At 39.0% G+C, this 20,791-nt stretch overlaps 1 pseudogene; it reads right to left on the bottom strand.

Annotated features, from left to right (window-relative positions):
- Positions 1–2,415: 2,415 nt before the first annotated feature.
- LOC149204810 (putative protein phosphatase 2C 9) lies at positions 2,416–7,034 on the bottom strand (annotated as a pseudogene).
- Positions 7,035–20,791: the final 13,757 nt, after the last annotated feature.

Genomic DNA, 20,791 nt, shown 5'->3' with positions numbered 1-20,791 from the left:
CCCCTTTATGCAATCCCAATGAATCAAATACATGGCATCCATGAGCAACAATGATCTCGCCATCAACATGAAGGTAACAATCAAATATTTGTAGCAAAATCATGATAACCAATAAAATCCAACTTGTTCCACATAAGCATAATTATCTGACAAGATTAATATAATGACACAATGAAAGCAATATAAACATCTTCATCATCAGGAAGCATTATATCATCAAGAAGGTAAGATAGTCTAGCACCAATCTCTATCATCAACAACTCATGGCCAAATATGCGATGCATCCAAGAATAACCAAAAACACTAGTACGAACATAATATTTTGAAATAAAGCTCTATTTGCAGCTCATCCCTTTACCTCTCGCCATCATGGTCAACACATTCTCTCCATATATAGAAGGATCCATAACTATCAAATGATGAAAACATATGAATCATATATTCTCTTTATCAACAGTAGCAATAATGGGGCACCATCAATAACTTCAACATATACAACTCAAGAGATAGTGACAATAGTATATATATCCTTCTTATCAGCAAATACATTAATCAACATAGAGCAATGCAAGAAGATGAATCAACAACAAGAATATGCAATAAGGAGTGTCGATAATTCCAACAATGAGCCATTAGAAGCATAAAAGATGATCGCTTAAACATTTTTCAGCTATTCATCACCAATTATAATCACATTATATACTTCTCATCAACATTAATTACTTATTGAGTGAACACTCTTTCATTCATTTCTAAGCAGCATATGAGCATCATCAACAAACTATAGCAAACCAATGTCAGAAACATAATGTGATAAATGAACTGATGAAGCATATGAGAAGCCCCCTTGAATTTTTGCTACTTATATATCACCACAAAGAAACATACCTGACTCTCTAAGTCAAGAACTACTTAAATACGTGACATTCCTTCATAAAAAATGTGTACAAAATATAAAATGTTGATTTTTCAGTGATTTTTCATGGCCATGCCTGCCTCTAAACATTTCATATATGTTCCTGATTACAATCACTTAATCAGATTCAACATCATTATCATCAACATCACCAAAATATTAATATAGAAACATATGGAATCATCACCAAGGTACACATGCATAGCTCTCCCTAAGATCATGCACCATTGATCTTATGGACATGATAGTCATCACCAAGATAAAAATTGCACCATATGTAGTTTTGTAGTCTCTTTAGAAATAAGCATCAGATATAATAGGCTATAATGGGGACTATCTTCCTTTCCTCTAAATCGGAGAAAGAGGAGATAGACCTCTTATTTATGCCTGCATTCTTCTTTAGCACATATAAATTGTCTAAATTTATGAATAATCAACATTTGCAGATGTACCATTTCCAAGAATAATCTTACCACTCTTGTTTTTCCTAAGAGAGATAATTTTTCTTTTATTTCTGAACATGTGATGAGAGCATCCACTATTTCTGTAACATTGATCTTCTTCTTCAAATGTGTACAAAGAAAGCCCACACATTACTTGTTCCTCTTTCTTCTACTCACGATGAGTAGTGTAGTTGGATCCATCATTTTTAGTTCTTTCGATAAAAATATTATTGTCTAACTAGTTTCTTTGGAGGGAATCTACTTGTTGTCTTTTTTAATTCATTATTTTTCTCTGACATTCTTTTTCTACATTTCCAAACTTATTACATGTATAACACCTTACATTACATGTATAACACCTTACATGGGCAGAGAAGAGAGCCAGAGATTCATAATGTTTCTACTTCATATTTCTCTTATTGCAATCAATAGCTTTGTGACCAACTACATTACATGTAAAAAAATAACCCTGAAAGAAACTTGAGTATCTGGAAGCTAATATTATTCCTGTCAAGTAACTATTTTCCTAGGGTCTAAACAATCTTCTTGTATAAGTAGTTGTAATGTGTCCATATTTATGGAAGATAAAACATTCAATGTAATTATTCAAAAGTGAAAATCGATTGTTGTATCTATAATTGGGAGCAAATGATTTCCTTTGAAAATTTACATTCCTTAGTCGTTGACCTGGTTGACTTCTAAATTATTTGCCAGGATTTTCATTTTTTGCTTTGATATCCTCAAACTTACTTGCATAAGGCATGTTACCCAAAGCATCGAGAATGTTACGTCACACACAAATCTATACAACGCTCAACATTAAAAATCTGGTCATCTTCAACACCATCCAGCCTTTCCATCTCCCAATTGACCACGGTTGTAATTGCTTGGGCTTATATTTATTGAAGCATCTCACAACATTCAAGGCACCCATATGACATGTAGACATTTGCAATGCAGAGAAGACAAATTCTCTGCCTGGATCTAAAGTGAAATTAGAAGAATGTTGGTATCCTTGTCTAGATGAAAGAATAGTCATCTGAAAGAAACAAAAATTCAAGATCTATCATCTTTTCTACACGGTTTTAGTGCTTCGTCTGTCAGTTTCTTCGCCGCTGCGTCTGGATCCTTCGTTTTCTTAACAAAATTAACAACCTCCTGATTCTCCATAACCTGTTTCTGGTAGAAAATAAAAATTACTTAGCAGATCCGTGGCAAAAAAACCCAACAAGCAAACAGACAAGAACAAAAGTAACAGAGCACTCGAGCTAATAATGGTAAATGTTGCAGGTCAAGAAAAGAAACTTTCCATAAACCATCGATGGCCAAGATTAAAAATTATGTTCCAGAATTAACATCGATACGTCTCACATCAGGATCTAATCTTAGGTTGAATTTTAGATGATTGTCTCCAAACATCCGAGAAAGTGCAAGCTGCCCATCTACTCTGGGTACATATCATGCAAACATAATATTTTGGCATCCAATGTAATTACAAAAGGATATGATTTTATATCCGCTTTCACAAATGGAAAACAAGTACACTCTAATGCCTAACCGCGAGAAAAAATTATGACAAGATGAAACATTCAAAGACTAATTTATGCATTATTTTCAATGATCGGATTTCCCTTGTTCCAGGGCACGTCCATTAGTGGAAAAGTTTCAAAATTCATGTAACTCCGTGATGGTAAAAATATGAAAAAAACAAACCCAAAAAAAAAAAGAAATAAAATGACAAGAATTTTTTATTTATTTTTTTTCGTTTTTGAATTGCTGTTCAATCAGCGATGCTAGCAAAACTGATTAATTCTAAACTGATTAAATCTATCCTCTTCTATCTTGTATACGCGAGTGAACATGATCCATGTAACTCAAAACTGATTATTGCAGGAAACTGCCAGAGACTAACTAATATAACAACCTCATGTAAAACCAGAAGTAAATTACTCTATCCTACGTTATGAAATTTCCATATGAACCCTTAAGTAAATGTTTGATTATATTTACTTCATAATGGAAACAAGCTTGAGACGTTTGAGACGAAACCACCCCTATTCTCTATGCTTCCACCTTCAGTGTTGGTTCTTGGCTCATGATCAACTCAGATTCCACCTTCAGTGTTGGTTCTTGGCTCATGATCCAACTCCCTTCCCTTTTGGCACAAAACTACTCTAGAGTCACCAACGTTCGCAACAATGAGATTTTTCCCATCAATCAAGATGGTTGTGACAACAATTGAACCACCTAGACCAAGCTTTGAAGTATGCTCAAGAATGGCCTTGTTTCTCTTCTCATAAGCTTTAACCATGCATTTACAAGGATGAGGCCAAAATTCATCCTGAAATAGAAAAGAAAGAGAAACAATGTATACATATATTCAAAAAAATTTGAAGCAAACATGTATATGACACAATCCCAGATACTAGCTTGGGGTTGTTAATTTCGTGCCATACGTTCAATTCACTAAAATTATTTTTGTCTAGAAACCATCAAAACCCATGACCCAGCAAGATATGGAGCCTGAACATTACTCAGAAAGACACTGAAAAGTTGTCGAAATATCAGTCTTGTACTCCATACTCTACAGAAATCACCTCACTTAAGATATTTTGAAACAATTTCTTCTACAGGTATGAGGCCACATTGTCACCTAAGTGACCATCAAATATGACATACAACCCCAAATCAATGTATCTAATTTTCTGGAATTCTACAACATGGTAATCATCCATAGGATGAGTTGACTTTCCCTTCCAATGTTACTTGGGAGCGGGAGCTAAAACGGGAGCGGGAGCGACATTTTCAGATGCCCCTGGTTTGGGAGCAAATCCCGAAGCATTTTTTATCTAATATATATATTTTTTTATATTTTTTATATTTTGAGACATATATATCAACAAAAACATGTAGAATAATGAATTAGATATAAAAAACATAAAAAAACATAGATTGAACCATACAACAACAATCATCTAGAAGTTATAATCTTCATCAACCATGTCCACAAGTTAGTTACATAGTAATATACAACATATTGAGTCTCATGATTCATCAATCATAAAGTTTCAAGCTTTCAAGCTTTCAAAATTCAATATATAACATTTATCATCATTGATCACCAAAGTTGTACTTGTAAGCTAAGTGTAACCATTACAACAAATAATATCTAACATGAAATTAAATGTTATAAAATCAAATGAAATGAAACAACTTTCAACTTTCATGAAGCATCATATTCATAATTCATTACTATTGAGTTATAATTGCCAACTTTAAACTTAAATTGTCATATATTGTTTAAAAAAATATCATAATAAATATGAAAGAGTCAATAGTTATAAAAGTTACTAGAAACTAGAAAAGAGAAGTAAATCTATTATCTATTTCTTATGCTTGGGCCTCTTTCCACCACGAGAAATGTCTAATTTTATAGTCTTGTTGGAAAATCAGGGTCTTTGTCATTAATATCACCCTCTAAGAATTAATATGCAGAGGTTTCTTTGTCACTACCTCTGTATCTGTATAGGGATCTTTGTCATTAATATTATCCTCTAAGCATTAACATAAGATAGAACAAGCATAGCATGTCAAGTCAAGATTTTGTTTGAGTGATGCGTACATTTTTAGGAGGGTCATGATAGAGGAGTTCAACAACCAATGTCACTAAAATCAAGGTACATAGAGGGATTGGTGCTCTTTCCATACCCTAATATATGACAAAATTGAATGGAAACATTGCAATCCCCAATCCTGAAATCCTGAAAAACTGATAAGTTTGCTGGATTTTGAATGAAATCTAAAATTCTACTTTCTCCATATGAAATCCAATGAGGCCGGAACTACTCTCAAACATACTGAGTCATTTCATGGTAATGTTACAAATTTAATTAAAAGGATGAAAATGAATATTAAGGAGAATGTCACTTTTACTTTAAGAATTTAACATTACCATGAATAGCATATCAATACTAGGGCCTAGACTTGATCATTACGCTGCCCCACTCAAAAACTATTTGTTTCTTTAAAAAAAATTGCATTTCAAACATTACTACAAAAAAAAAAAAATTGCAAAAAAGGCAAAATGCTCCCAAAAAGGCAGGGATCGATTTTTTTTTTTAGGGAGCGCGCTCCCGAGTCGCTCCCGCCTGCAGCACAGATTGGGAGCGGGAGCGAGGGGGGAAAGCGCTCCTCTGTAACATAGTTCACTTCACTAGAATATGTCCATGAGCTTGGGGTTGTGACCATCAAAGATGGATACAACTCCATTTGGTCTCTAATTTTTCAGAATTTTGCAACATGATAATCCTCCATAGCATGAGTTGAATTTCCCTTCACTAGACTAAATCCATGACCTTAGGTTTGTTAATTTCATTCCCTACGTTCAATCAAATAAAATTACTTCATTCTAGCAACCATCAAAACCAATGGCCCAACAACTTATGGAGCCTGAAAATTACTCAGAAAGCCACTAAAAAGTTGTCGAAATACAACATTCTTGTATTCCATAGTCTACAGAAATCACCTCACTTAAGATATTTCGAAATAAGTTCTTCTCCAGGTATGAGGCCACATTGCCACCTAAATGACTATTAGACATGGCATACAACCCCAACTCAAGGTCTCTAATTTTCCAAAATTCTACAACATGATAATCCTCCATAGGATGAGTTGACTTGCGCTTCACCAGACAGAATCCATGAACAATTTTGTTGGAACTAACTTGGCTTTTTCCTTTTCCTGTACTAAAAGTAGAATCCACACCTGTCACATCCTACACACACAAACATAGTCCATAGTTTAAACCACAAATAAAGGAATATGCAACAACAATCCAGATAACATGAAACTGTTGGTCTCTACAAGACCCTTCTCCTCCAGCTATAGTTGAACATTTAAAAAATAAGTCTAGATATACAAAGGAGTAATTAGTCATAGTTCTGTGGGTTGTATATATAAGTCTAAAAGATTAATTATTGTTTCCAATCTCTCCATTTCTCAAGCACTATAGACTTAAATAAGGCTAGCCTTGATCCTATGCCACACCAAATAAGGTCATTGCAAGACCTCACCCTACAAGGGACTGTCTAGAGCAGGACCAACTCTTTGATCTCTTGTGCTTTTGTAATAGCTTAACTGTAAATTTTCCTTGGGGTAACAAGACAGAATTGTAAATGCACTTGTGGGCATCGTGTGTAGTGTTTCCTATTTGATGAGTAATTCTATCATGTTCTATCTTGTATGTGTGAGTGAACATGATCCATGTAACTCATAATTGATTATTGCAGGTAACTACTAGAGACTAACTAATACAACAACCTCATGTCAAACTAGAAGCAAATTACTCTATCCTACATTATGAAATTTCCATATGAACCCTTAAGTAAATGTTTGATTGTATTTTCTTCATAATGGAAACAAACCTTGCACATGTGAGAGAAACCACCCCTACTCTCTAGGGTTTCCACGTTTAGTGTTGGTGCTTGGCTCATGATCAACTGACAGTTGGATCGCCCTTCCCTTTTCGCACAAAACTGCTCTAGAGTCACCAACGTTCGCAACAATGACATTTTTCCCATCAATCAATAGGTTGCGATAGCTGTTGAACCACCTAGACCAACCTTTGAAGTCTGCACAAGAATGGCTTTGTCTATCTTCTCATAATCTTTAACCATGCCTTTACAAGGATCAAACCAAAATTCATCTTGAAATAAAAAGAAAGAGAAATAATGTATACATATATTCAAAATATGTCGAAGAAAACATGTATATGACATAATTCTGCATACTAGCTTGGGGTTGTTAATTTCATGCCATACGTTCAATTGAATAAAGTTACTTTTTTCTAGTGACCATCAAAACCCATCACCCAGCATGATATGGAGCCTGAACATTACTCATAAAGACATTAAATGTTGCCGAAATACAACAATATTGTATTCCATAGTCTACAAAAATCACCTCACTTAAGATATTTCGAAACAAGTTCTTCTGCAAGTATGAGGCCACATTCTCACCTAAGTGACGATCAAAGATGGCAGATGAGTTGACTTTCCCTTCACTACACCGAATCCATGAGCTTGGGTTGTTAATTTCATGCCAAACATTCGATCGAATATAATTTCTTTCGTCTAGCAACCATCAAAAACCATGACCCAACAAGATATGGAGCCTAAACTTACTCAGAAAGACACTAAAAAGTTGTCGAAATACAACATGGCCCAACAAGATATGGAGCATGAAAATTACTCAGAGAGACACTAAAAAGTTGTTGGAATACAACAATCTTGTATTCCATAGTCTACAAAAATCACATCACTTAAGATATTTCAAAACAAGTTCTTTTGCAGGTATGAGGCCACATTGTCACCTAAATGACCATAAAATATGGCATACGACCCGAACTCAAGGTCTCTAATTTTCTTCCTCCATAGGATGAGTTGACTTTCCCTTCACTACATTGAATCCCTGAACAATTTTGTTGGAACTAAGTTGGATTTTCATTTTCCTGCACTAAAAATAGAATCCACACCAGTCACATCCTACACACAAACATAGTCCATAATTTAAACCAAAAATAAAGGGGCATGAAAAAACAATCCAACATTAAATTGTTGGTCTCCTACAAGACCTTCCTCTCTTGAAATCTAAAAAATAAGCCTAGAGATAAAAAGGAGTAATTAGTCCTAGTTTTTTGGGCTATATATATAGGTCTAAAAGATTAATTATTGTTTCTAATCTCTACAATTCTCAAGCACTGGAGACTTAAGTTTGGGCTTGATCGTGTGTCACACCAAATAAGGCCATTGCAAGACCTCACCCTACAAGGGAATAAGGTCATCGCAAGACCTTACCCTACAAGGGACTGTCCGGAAAGGGACCAGCTCTTTGATCTCTTAGGTTTTTGTAATAGCTCAATTGTAAATTTCCCTTGGAGTAACACTAAAAAACTATAAATGTACTTGTGGGCATCGACCGTAATGTTGTTTGTTTGTATCTTTGTGGATATATTTTTTTTTTGACAGAAACAAGTAGGTTGATGTATTAATACTTGGCTGGAAAGTCGTAATTTAGATTACATAGAGATGCACAGTGATCAGATTTCTCTTCTATCAGAATCCAATTGACTTCCCCTCCACTAAGCCTGCGTTTTTTACTAGCTATAGTTCTTGTAACTTTATCTATCTTTCCTAAATTGCTGATACAAACAAATTTCTTCATTAAAAGACAATAAAACATTTTAAGAAGGCTGTTTAAGGGATGGGGTCCCAGCTTTCCTCTCCATCTCTTAGGAGCGCTCGAGGGGGGAGAAGCACCGCTTTGTTGGCTTCAGCATCAGCTTCTTTATTGTTTTCTCTCTTAACATGAAGGAACTCCAGATTTTAAAAAGTCTTTGTCAAGACTCTAATTCTACTCAGGAGTCTTGATAATCTTAAATCCGAGGGAGAGGATTTATCCACCATGGCCTTAATTATGGACTGGGAGTCTCCAAGGATGATTGCATCTTTGATGTCCAGAGAGATGAGCATCTTGAGTCCTTGAAGGAGAGCCAAGGCTTCAGCTTGGATGCTGGAGTTGAAGCCCACTCCATAGGCATATCTAGATTCGATTCTACCATCTGCATTTTTAATGACACCACCTGCACCAGAACTTTCGAGGTTTCCCTTTGTGGCTCCATCAAAGAACAGAGTTTTTCTTGCCTTCATTTTGCATAACTCATCGAGTTCTTCAGTATTGAGGCAGATTTGCCAGTGCTTTAGGGGAGGAGGAAGCCTGACTTTGTCAACGAACTGGAGGCCCAGAGAATCTCCCCAAGCTGCGTCTTGATCACTAAGGCCTTCTCTGTCCAACTGATCTCCCATACAGTCCTTCAGGTGGCTTTTAATTTTGATCCAGATCATTTTAGAATCGCTCTTTTTGTCATTAAAAATCCTATTGTTTCGTTCCAACCAAATGTGCCAGCAGGTGATTTTAGGCAGGGCGAGCCAGGCGGTTTTGATCTGAAGGTTCTGAGTGCCACCAAGATACCTGCGCATCCAATTAGCAAACAGGTCTGAGCAATGAATAGGCGTGGTAAAGTCAGTGTTCAGGGGACTTAACGCCGCCTTCCAAAGAGCAGTTGCGAAATTGCATGAAAGCATCAGATGAGCGGCTGATTCTTCATAATTTTCGCACAGTGAGCAGCGTGAGGGACCATTGACTCCTCTTTTGCGCAATCTGTCTTCAGTCAGTATCCTGTGATGGCAAAGAAGCCAGCAGAAAATATCTATCTTGGGGATCGTTGAATGGGACCAGATCCCCTGCCAAGGTCTCGGATCAGGCGGCGCGTTCGGATGCTGAGTGAGCTGCTTGTAACCCTGTGAGACTGTATACTTACCTGGGATCGATCCCCATCCTCGTGTATCTGCCTTGCTGATATTTAGAGGAGCTTTTCCTTTTAATTGACTAAGGAGATTGGAGTAGTCTTTAGACAGGTGCGATGGCACCTCAATGTTTCTCCAGCGCTGCCAATTGTTGTTTTCCCATTGTGATAAATCCCACAGTGTTTTGACTCCAGCGCTGTCCATCCACTCTTTTAACAGGGTCAGAGAACAATCATCCATGATGGGGTCGCTGCCCATAATGCGGTCCTCCCATATGTTAATACGCTTCCCATTTCCAGGGATCCAGTGCATGTGCTGTTTGATTAAAGCAGAGGCTCTGTCACACAGTTTATGGATCATAGTTCCAGAGGTGGTGATAGGATTGTCAAGACAGCGGGTTCTCTGCCCACGGAAGTACTTTTTCCACAACACAAGCTGAGCCTAGCTCGATTTGGAGCGATTATCCTCCATAATAGCTTTGCGCCCAAGGCAATATTTTGCTTGTTGATGTTCTTGAAATGCAGTCCCCCTTCCATTCTGGGCAAGGAGATTGTGTCCCAGCTTACTAAAGGAATTCTCTTCTCATTAGCTTTCCCTCCTTTCCAGAAAAAATTCCTGATATACTCCTCAATTTTCCTTGTGATGCCAAGAGGAGCCATCATCACTGCAGCCTGATAGATAGGAAGGCTATTTAGAACAACTTTTATTAGCACAGTCTTACCTGCTAGGTTGAGCCAGTTGTATCCCCAGGAACAGATTTTTGACTTGATTTTTTCCAGCAAAGGCAACCAGTCTTTGCTGAGGGCTCTTTTTTGGAAGATAGGGAGACCCAGGTATTTGAAGGATGACCAAGCAGAGGAGGCTGCGAAACCAAAATAGTTAGAAATGGCTTGGATCGTTCTGACCTTTATATTCCAACAGAAGATGTGACATTTGCCTTTATTGAGGTTACTTCCTGAGTCCTCACAATAGACATCCAGCACTTCCTTGAATTTTTTAGCTGAAGGAAGGGAGGCAGCGCCCAGGAGAAGAGTATCATCTGCAAACAGAGCATGGTTTATGCTTTTGACACCTCTTACGATGCTTATTCCCATTATTTCTTGATCAACCTGCCTTTTATTCGAAAGGAAACTAAGGATGGAGGCTTGGAGGATGAAGAGAAAGGGTGATAAAGGGCACCCTTGCCTCCGCCCTCTGGAGGCTTTGAAAAAGTCTGTGGCCCTTCCATTCACCAAAGGGGCGATCCAAGGCTCACTGATACAAGCCTTGATCCAGGTGATGAATTTGGGACAAAACCCAAATTTGTGCAAGACATCCAACAGAAATCTGTGCCTTACCCTATCAAAGGCACTTTCAAGATCTAGTTTGACCACCATGCCTTTCTCTTTCCAGGTCAAGCTTGAGTGGATGGCCTCTTGGACCAGGATAAAGTTGTCCACAATCTGTCTTCCCTTAATGAAACCTCCCTGGTTCTCTGGAATAATGGAAGGAAGAATAGATTTCAACCTATTGGCAATCACTTTTGTTATCAGTTTGTAACCTATGTTACAAAGGGAGATAGGGCGGAAATTGGAGAAAGTGTTGGCTCCTTTTTCCTTAGGGATAAGGGCTATGAAAGCCAAGTTGGTACCTCCTCCTATTTTCTGGCAAGCTTGAGATTTTCGAACCATTCTGCCTAAATCTTTTTCCACAATCTTCCAGCAAGTTTGCAAGAATCTGGCAGTGAAGCCATCTGGGCCTGGAGCCTTGTCAGGCTCCATGGCGAATAGGGCGGCTTTAATTTCCTCATTAGTGACATCTGCTTCCAATAATTGGTTCTTTCTGGCCGAGATCAGAGTTGGTACCTCATTCACTAAGGATGACATCTGCCCCTGGTCCTCTTTTTCACTATACAGGCTTTTGAAATGACGGAAGGCGACATTTTTTATGCTTTGGATATCTCTGTGGGTGTTGTTCTCTTCCTTGATTTCAGAGATGGAGTTAAAATTTTTTTGAGCCTGGGATTGCTTGTGAAAGAAAGCAGAGTTCCTATCTCCTGCCTTGAGCCAAAGCCTGCGAGATTTGACCCTCCAATACTCTTCCTCGGCCAAGCTTGCTTTTAGAAGCTTTTGCTGGAGCTCAGCTTCCTTATCCAGGACTTCTTTTGTGATCACTTCATTTTCCGCATTCAACTGATGGATCTCGAGGCATTTTTGAATCTTTTTCCTTTCCACTGCTGGATTGGGAAGGGATTTAGCCCAAGTTTTCAGTGCAGCCTTCACTCTCCTGAGCTTTTCTTCCCAAACGAAGAAGGCAGAGCCGTTGACAGGCTGCTTCCATGTATTTTTTACTAGCTGCATGAAGGTCTGCTCCTTGACCCACAGGGGGCTGAATTTAAAAGGAATGGGGCCTTGATCCATATGGGCCACGAGATCTAGTTTGATGGGTCTGTGATCAGACACGCTGCAAGGGAGAATGTGCATTCTAGATTCTAAACCAAGAAGAAGAAAAGAACTTTGAACAAGAAATTTGTCTAACCTTGCAGTGATGTGACCCGGGCTGAGCCTTCTATTGGTCCAGGTGTATTTGCCCGATGAGGGTTTGATGTCGATCATGTCCCAATCATGAAGCAAATCCTCCACCCATTCACGCGCCGGGTCCCTTACTATGCTTCCTTCACATTTTTCGGCCAAGGATAAGGTGAGGTTTAGATCTCCGACAATGATGATGTTTTCCAGGGCTTCAGAATCTGCCAATCCTCTAATGGATTCCCAACAGATCTTTTTCTCTCCAGCGCTGACTGGAGCATACACATTAATAAGGCAAAGGGTCTCATCTGAGTCCACATGCTTCAGCTTTGTGAACAACTAGTGAGAGTTGGCGATCTCTTGAACCTTCGTGAATTTGTTTGTGTTCCATAGAGTGCCCAGGCCTCCTGAGGCACCCTGGGCTGAGACTGCTTGCCCTTCACTTATTTTCCATAGATTTTTGCCTATGTGGGGGAAGGCCTTATCCTCCATTTTAGTCTCCTAGATGAGGATATGTCAGGAGAATCGGATCTTATCAGACTTTTGATGGCTTCTTCTTTTATTTTGCTCCCCATACTCCTACAGTTCCAGGAGACAATCTTCATCACTTGCTTTTGGAGTGGGGAGCTCCTTTGGAGCTCTGGATTTGGTTTCTAGTCATCTTCGAAGTTTTAGCAAAGAGTTTCTGAAGGGTAGGCTGGCTTCCTTGCACTTTGTCTTTGTATGTCTCCTGCTCTCTCTTTTCTCGGGCGAATTTTTGGCCTCTCATTGATCGTCTGGGCGATGATTGTGCACCTGCTATTTCTCCTTCTTCTTCTTAATCCTTCGAACTTTGCACATTGTCAGTCTCTTCTGAGGGTATCTCTTCTGTTATGAGTATATTTTTTTCGACTTCCTTTGGCTCCGGCGGCGTTATAGACATTTTTGGGCTCTGTAACCCCAATCATAAATGTCCATAAATTAAGGGCTCCTAAGTCCCTAAAGGTGTTGTTCCAGCCCCTAAAAGAACAAGGTCAACTAATTGCATCATCTCGCAGAAGTTCTCCATGAAAAACTACTCAGAACGAGTCAAAACTGGATCATTTCACTTGCTCCATGGCCAGGGTGCAATGCATCTCACCTTGTACACACGAGAAGTGCATTGCATTTCAAAAATACCTTCTATGGGGTGCGATGGACAAGAAAAGACAAGTGGCGGAGATAGCTTGCGAGGTGGATGATCATGGAATCTTCCAGAAACTTCTCTTGTGACACTTGCCTCTCAGAATCGCCCAAGGATGAGTAAGAGATCAATGAGATCTCAATGTGGAATCAAGAAATATCAGAGAGAAGACACTAATCAAAAACCCAGAGCTGACTCACACCTCTGAAAATATCTATATATAGATCTCTCATCCTAGAGATCAACAGGTTGGAGGCTGGAATTTTGCATCTTGTAAGGAATTGTTGTTGGTTTCTTGAGGCAACATCATAGTGTTGGGTGATCTAAGCTTTGCATGAGGTGAAGAAGGGATTACTTGCTAAGAGGATGATGCTGGGTCAGAAAAATTGGTTGTAACTCTCTTGGCTCTTTCTTGATTATCAATAAAGCTATTCTAGTTTTCCTCCATACTCTTGTGTAATCTATGTTTTGTGCATTTGTATGGTCAATTTACATCTGATCCTAGATTGTTTATGATAATAGATCCATGTTCTTGTATAGTGTTATGCTTCTTTGATTCTACAGGTACTCTGTGAAGCTAGGTATACGAGAAAGCAAGTAGCAAAGGACTATCAGAAGAGAGAGGAACCGAGCAAGGAGGCAAGCGTAGGACAGAGGTTGGTCTCCTTTATTCTTCTCTCATCTATCTTTCATAAAGGAAAACGAAAGTAGTTTTACTTTGTTTGTTTCTAAGGTAGCTACCCGCCTTAGTGGGATTAGAAGTTCTGCATAGACACTTTTCCCTGTAACAAAATGGTGACTCCATTGGGGATCAAACCCAGAATCTCTGGTTTTGCAGACCAGGTTGTTTGTCTATCTACATTTGTTTACTTTATAAACTTACAGACGGAGCCTAAAGTTGAGCCAGGTAGCTTTCGAACTGCATTTGCTATGCAAATGAAAAGTAGATAAATGTCGCTTCAATCAATCTCTGGGTTTTTTTTATGAATTAAACAACTGATTTACAAACTCTCTAATTGCCCTTGTGGTGGCTCTAGTAACCTCCTTAGATCTACCTCTGTTGTTGATTTACTGATTACCACTTGCTCGGCCAAAATCCCTGAACTAAACTGCAAACTGTGACCCGGAACCCAAGCAAAGTCTCATTTATGGTCCAACGCACTGTCTGTTCTGAGAATCTCAAATTCAGCGCACTTCCCGAGTGTAGTAGGTGCGCTGCATTTCAAATTCGCTGTGTTACAGGTGCGCTAATCAGACTAGGCATTGTTCCTGAATTTTGGTTTCTGTTCACTCTTTTCAGATATATTCAAGAATTTTGTTGTCTGTAGTCAGTACACCTCTGTTTGAAACCCCTTTCCTTGCTGTTATTCCACCTCCATTGTGCAAAGAACTGTAAATGTTTTTGTGTATTTGTTGAGTCATTTTCAGTTTTCCTTTGCAAAAAAGTAACATAATTGTATTGTCGTTTCTTGATTTGAAAGTGTCGCAAGTGTCGTTTTCAGTCATAGAAGAGAATTTGATTGTTCTTGATAGTTGATTACCCTGTTACTATTGTATTTGATCTGAATTAGTAGTTTTTCTAGTGTTGAAAGAAAGTTTTCATTTCCAAATCGCAAAGTGTTGTCATTGTCTTCATTTTGATTTTGAAAAGAAACTTGTTAGTAATTGTTGCTTTGAAAATAATTCAGATTTGCACATTAGCTTTCTTTTATCATTCACATATTAAGAAGGCTGAAAACAAATACATGCAAGTGCATTTGCATTTAGACTGTTTGATTGGTTTGATTTAGGACAGTGCATATAGTGTGTGCTCTATGCTCTTTGCTAAAAGAATACTTTCCCTCTTTCCTTAGTAGCTAGGATTTTCATTGCACAAAGAAGATAAAACGACTGTTTATCATCTTAGATTGCATTTTAGGAATTGTACATCTACATCACGTGGTAAACCTGAAAGGAAAATTTCTTAAGCAAGATCAACTATAAAATAAATTTAATGAATCTAACAACGCTTTGGAACCTAACGCACAACATCTAGAAGTCTAGGCTAGAGACGTATTCCAGCGTCATAAAGCCTGGTAACTGTTGTTCTCACTGTTGGTTGGGTGATTCCTCCACTTTGAGACGATAAGTGCTAGCACGGACTTGTGCTCCCACGTACCGTCGAGTCTATTTTGGGAGACCACAATAGGCTTAATCCTTTATCCATAAGAAGCCATGTCTGCCGCCCTATTGATCGCAATGCACTGAACACAGCATTCGGGAAGATTGACTGCCTACCGTAAAAAGTATTCTGAAGTTTTATGATTGGTTTGGTAATCCCTCTACCTAGATTTCCAGAGCAGTCCCTTTCGTTCCTTTTCAAACTCCTTAACAGAAAAGGTCCATCTGAGCACTTGTCATTTCAGGCTCATTAAAAATCGAAGGTGACAAGAGTCATCTTTTGTTTTTTCTCGATTCTTAAAAATTGAAAAAAAAAGTTGTGTCAAAGCGTCTAAAATTCATCTAATTCGGAAACATACTTCCCCTTGATTTTTAGTTGATCGAGTAATCCGCAATTGTGGAAGAAAGTCAATTGAAACATCGTCGTTCGCGGAGACTTACGAGTCAATTGTCTTTGTCTCCGGAATCGAAACTATTACGGACAAAGCGAACTCGTTTAACCGGTTCCAAATCTCCGGGTAAAGTTAGAACAAGTATTTCGATAACATCAAAGACTCCGGTTACTCCGAACATTTCTGGTATCCCTTCCTTTACAGAAGAAGTTCAACAGCCACTGAAGAACAGTAGTACTGATCCTAGTCTAGGGGTAAACACTTGTGTTACTAAACCAGTTCCATCTACAACCGGTCCGGAGAGTGTTGTCCCCCAAAGATCAGTCGCTGCAGATTCCATACCTTCGTCGGCACCAGAAATATTTTAGAGACCTGACGGTCTACCTCTTCCACCTGGTTTGATTGCTATAGAAGAGATTGTGGAGGATCCTCCATCTAGTACTCCATCCCAATTTGGGGTCAGGATCACTCTGTATCCTTCTTCGTCAGAAATTAGTATACCGCCAGCGGAAGCTCCTGTAGAATTGCTAAGTAATCTTTTGGATAGGCTAGAAATGTCTGAACAACCGTCGACATCTAGGACTGTGTCATCCGACACAGCGACGACAGAACTTCCTTCTGTCACTCCAACATTGTTCGCCGGTATACCATTTGTCCCAACCAGCTCTCAATCGCTAGAAGGGGCCCACTCAGGGGCTATTTCGACAGTATGGTCCTTTCCCGTTGTTTCATCCGGAATAGTATCCAGAAACTCTTATGTTGAGTCTCAACGAATTTATCCTTCAAGATGTCAATTTGGGCAGTACGGTCCTCAAGGGAAAACTGTTCCTTTAAGTACTGGATTGCCACCATATGGAGGGCAGTATGCCTTTTCATTGTTCCCTCCCGGAGAACAACCATATGGGAGTTTACAACAAAGTTCAGGTCAAACTGGAATTACATCCAGTGGTTGGGTACCAATACTGCCTCAACAACCAAGGGTTGTATATTCAATGCAACCAGTCCACCCTGTGTTGAATATTCCACTATACCTACTATGGTGACTGCATCGCAAGTACAAGTGCTACCTATTGTATGTCAACCCCAAGTTTCTCAGGTTGCAATACAAAAGCCTCTTGTCTCAATGACTCAATCACAACCTCAGGTTAGTGCCTCCTTATATGGAGCGACTCAGGCTCAAACAAGTACTATGACTCCTCATCTTGGTCAATCATCCAGTATTGGACAACAACAAATGGTCCAACAACTAGGGCTAGTTCAATCTCAACAACCGCAATTCCAACAATCATATCAAGGATCTGAGCAACAAGTCTTTGTAGGTAATGGGCATCTGCATTTCCAAAGCGGTTATCAACAACCATACTATAATGGTTATGCCCATCAACCTTATCAAAGTTACCATCATCAAATACTTTATGCTGGTATAGAAAGACCCGCTCCTCAGGTGATTCCATCTTATCCTGGGTATGCTTCGCCTAACCTGAATCATCAATTGCCCTTTGTAGCAACTCTAGAATTACCGGATCTAAACTGGCTGACGAATGATACAATTGCTTACGCCCCTTGGTGGCCGACGATTCCACATAAACTTCCATCAGATATTCCTAAATTTAATGGAAATCCGGGTGAAGACTTGTCGAATCATGTGATGAACTTTCATATGTGGTGTTCATCTAACACTCTAAACGATGATTCGATTAGGCTTTGCCTTTTTCAGTGAACGTTAACTGGTCCGGCAGCAAAATGGTATATCGAATTGCCTAGAGCTTCATTCGATAACTTCAGCACCCTAGCCACAACCTTTTAAACCCATTTTCAGTTACCAATAAGGTACGAAACACGAACAGAGCTTCTTACCAGTTTCAAACAGAAAACGACCACTCACATATATGATCATATTCATGAGTGGCGATGTCGTCGTAGAATGGTAAAAATGTACGTTCCTGTTCAGCTTTTAGCTGAATGGTTTATTAAGTCATTATTACCTTCCATTACAGAAGATGTGGCAAAGGGAGGAGTCGCCACTGAAGAGCAAGTTATTGCTCGTGCGCAATATTTAAACTTGATTTATACTCAGTCTGGCACACTCTACGATAAAATCCCTGACGCTCCCAGACCAGAATTTTCCGCTCCACCTCCTCCTAAACAAACAATGACTCTCATGCCGACAATGGCATGATTGGTACTACAAACACGAAATCAACAAAAGCTACATCTAAAAGGCCTGTAATATTTCTAGTCAAAATGCAAATGAGGAACTTCTTGCCTCGGAAGTAAATGCCGTGTCGATCGACAAGGGCAAACAACTGAAGCAACCAGGGGGCAAGAAGAAAAAGAAAATGACAAAAAAGAAGCAGGATGAGTCATCTCCTGAAAAACCTTCTGCAAACCTTTCTGGGCAAAGGAAACCTCATGTGGGGTGTCAGATATGCGATGAGGATCATCATATGAGAGATTGTCCACATAAAGCTAAAGCTAAGAAATTCTTGAAGAGTTCAAAAACCTCAGCGGTATTGACTGATCCGTTTCCAGACCCAGGAACCAAACTGGTTGCTAATCAAAATGCTTCCCGATCCCAAGTGCTTATGTTGTCTATCTCAAAGAAGCAAAATGATGCTTTGACAAGGAATAAAGGTTACGGGAATCCACAACTGTCGAATAACAAGGCTAATGAACAACCTAGTAGTTCGACAACAACTTTGAGCGAAGTTTTGCCACCCATCATTCCTGAACCAATGGTAAAGCCGCTAAAGGGAGTAGTACACAAATTGACATTTAATCCTCGTGCCAAAGTAGCACAAAATTATGATATAATAGAGGACCTGGCCCAATCGCCATCCGCTATGTCGACACATGATGTACCGCAAAATTGCCTCTCCCAAAAGTAGGATCTATTATCAGTAATAGGTGGGATTGACTCAACGGATTCCAATATTGTATCATTTAATCACAAAGGATATGACCCTCAATGACCAGCTCAACTAGCTTTCCTTATTCAAGTGAAAGCCCTAAACAAAACTGTTCATCGAGCAATTATTGATGAGGGGGCATCTACATGTATTATGTCGATGAGTTGCTGGAAAACTTTAGGCTCACCACCCTTGTCGCGATCGTCAACAATGTTAAAAGAATTTTATGGACGATCATACACTCCATATGGGATTTTAAGTAACTTGCAAGTTGAACTGGGGGGCAAAACAGTAGAAATTGATGTTGAAGTAATCGACAAAAACCTCGATTACAACATCCTACTGGGAAGGCCTTGGATTTATGCCATGGCCACAGTTGTTTTATCCTACTTCAGGAAGATTGCATTTCCCTTCCAAGGAGGAATTACAATCTTCGACCAACAAACATTTCTCCCCAACAGTTCACAAGTTATGGGAAGCATTCCAATTATTCATGGAAGCAATCATTCGCTTCAAAATATTTGAGTAGGCCTCCTAAAAGACCCTGCCTTAACGAGTACTTTTTCCCTACCACCTCTGAGTAATCTGGTGGAAGTGGTCACATTGGAAACCTACAATATGAAATCTTCTATATCTAATGGATTCGGAAGATTCCTAAACATTTTGTCGGCATGGATCATCACCATTTTAGAAATATTGTAGCAATCAATTTTCTTGGCCCGGGGGGCAAACCCAAATCAACGCTCATCGAGTGTTTGGATAGATAGGTCTAAGGAATATAGCACCTCTTCAGATCCTTGGTCACATGTACATTCTACAGACGAAGGAATCATTCAATCGATGATGATAAGAGAGGCACCATGGGAAGATTACCACCATCGCTCCCATCTTCCAGATTACCATGAAGATTATTGCAGCAACCTTAATCATCCTTCAGTTTTTGATTTTCTATCAAATACTATAAATATGGTGGATTTCGAGGATGGTTATTATCTCATGTCGACCTCGTTAAAAAATGAAACAAGGAGCCATGAGGATAGTTCTTTTATTGTGTCAACCTCATTAAAAAATGAAACAAATCCCCTTTGCAAATCTCAAAGGTAAACCTTAATTCCAACCACTGAGTTGAATGCAATGAAGCTTGGGGGGCATGCACCTCGACTTGCGTTATTATGCTTGGGGCATGCAAACTTATCACGAGCAGTGTTACTGCAGGGTTCAAGCTCGTTAAAAAAAAACCTGCCACGAGCAGTGTTACTGCAGGGTTCAAGCTCGTTAAAAAATAAACCCGCATCGAGCAGTTTTAATGCGGACTTCATGCTTGTTAAAAATAAACATAAGCAATGAGCAAATGTTTCCCCCAACATTTAAGCTCAATAAAACATGAACCAATTTCCGGTAAATAACCGTCGTGAATGTAGTACTTCAGCCTTTAAAAGCCTTGGTCGTGTTCTCATCATCACCTCCACTCTGTATTGGCCGATCATTCACCTCCATTTGATTGTTTACCCCTTTTGAGGAATAGTTGCGAAGAGTGATCCTGTTAGCCATCCTTGTAACACTGTCGTGATTGGAAAATTCCAAATCTTACATGGAATCAACTGCTACCCAAATTTATCACTCATTCCTCAAAGACGAGTCTCCTTTAAGCTCTTTTCAACTGACTCGTAAAATATGAAAAGATTGCCGAGCCATTGGCCTCTCCAGCTTGTTAAAGAGACCGAAAGTGCTATCCCTCCTTTATATTTTAATCTTTTTGGACCTGAGGGATTATTACACAAAACGATCGAGCTCTTGTTTTGTTCGGCTTGTTAAAAGTATCGAAAATTCATCCCTTATGTATTGTTTTATACTTTTTTGGACTTAAGGGATTAGATGATGAAAAAGGATTTTTGGAGTTTCCTTTACGTCCCTTTCTAGACTCTCTAAAATTGAAAAG

This window comes from Pinus tabuliformis, chromosome 1_2 (genome assembly GCF_031772625.1).
Source record: "Pinus tabuliformis cultivar Carrire ecotype Pingquan chromosome 1_2, CPIR1, whole genome shotgun sequence".
Taxonomy (NCBI): Eukaryota; Viridiplantae; Streptophyta; class Pinopsida; order Pinales; family Pinaceae; genus Pinus; species Pinus tabuliformis.
The sequence above is the reverse complement of the archived record's forward strand: the minus strand, read 5'-3'. Positions and strand labels throughout refer to the sequence as shown.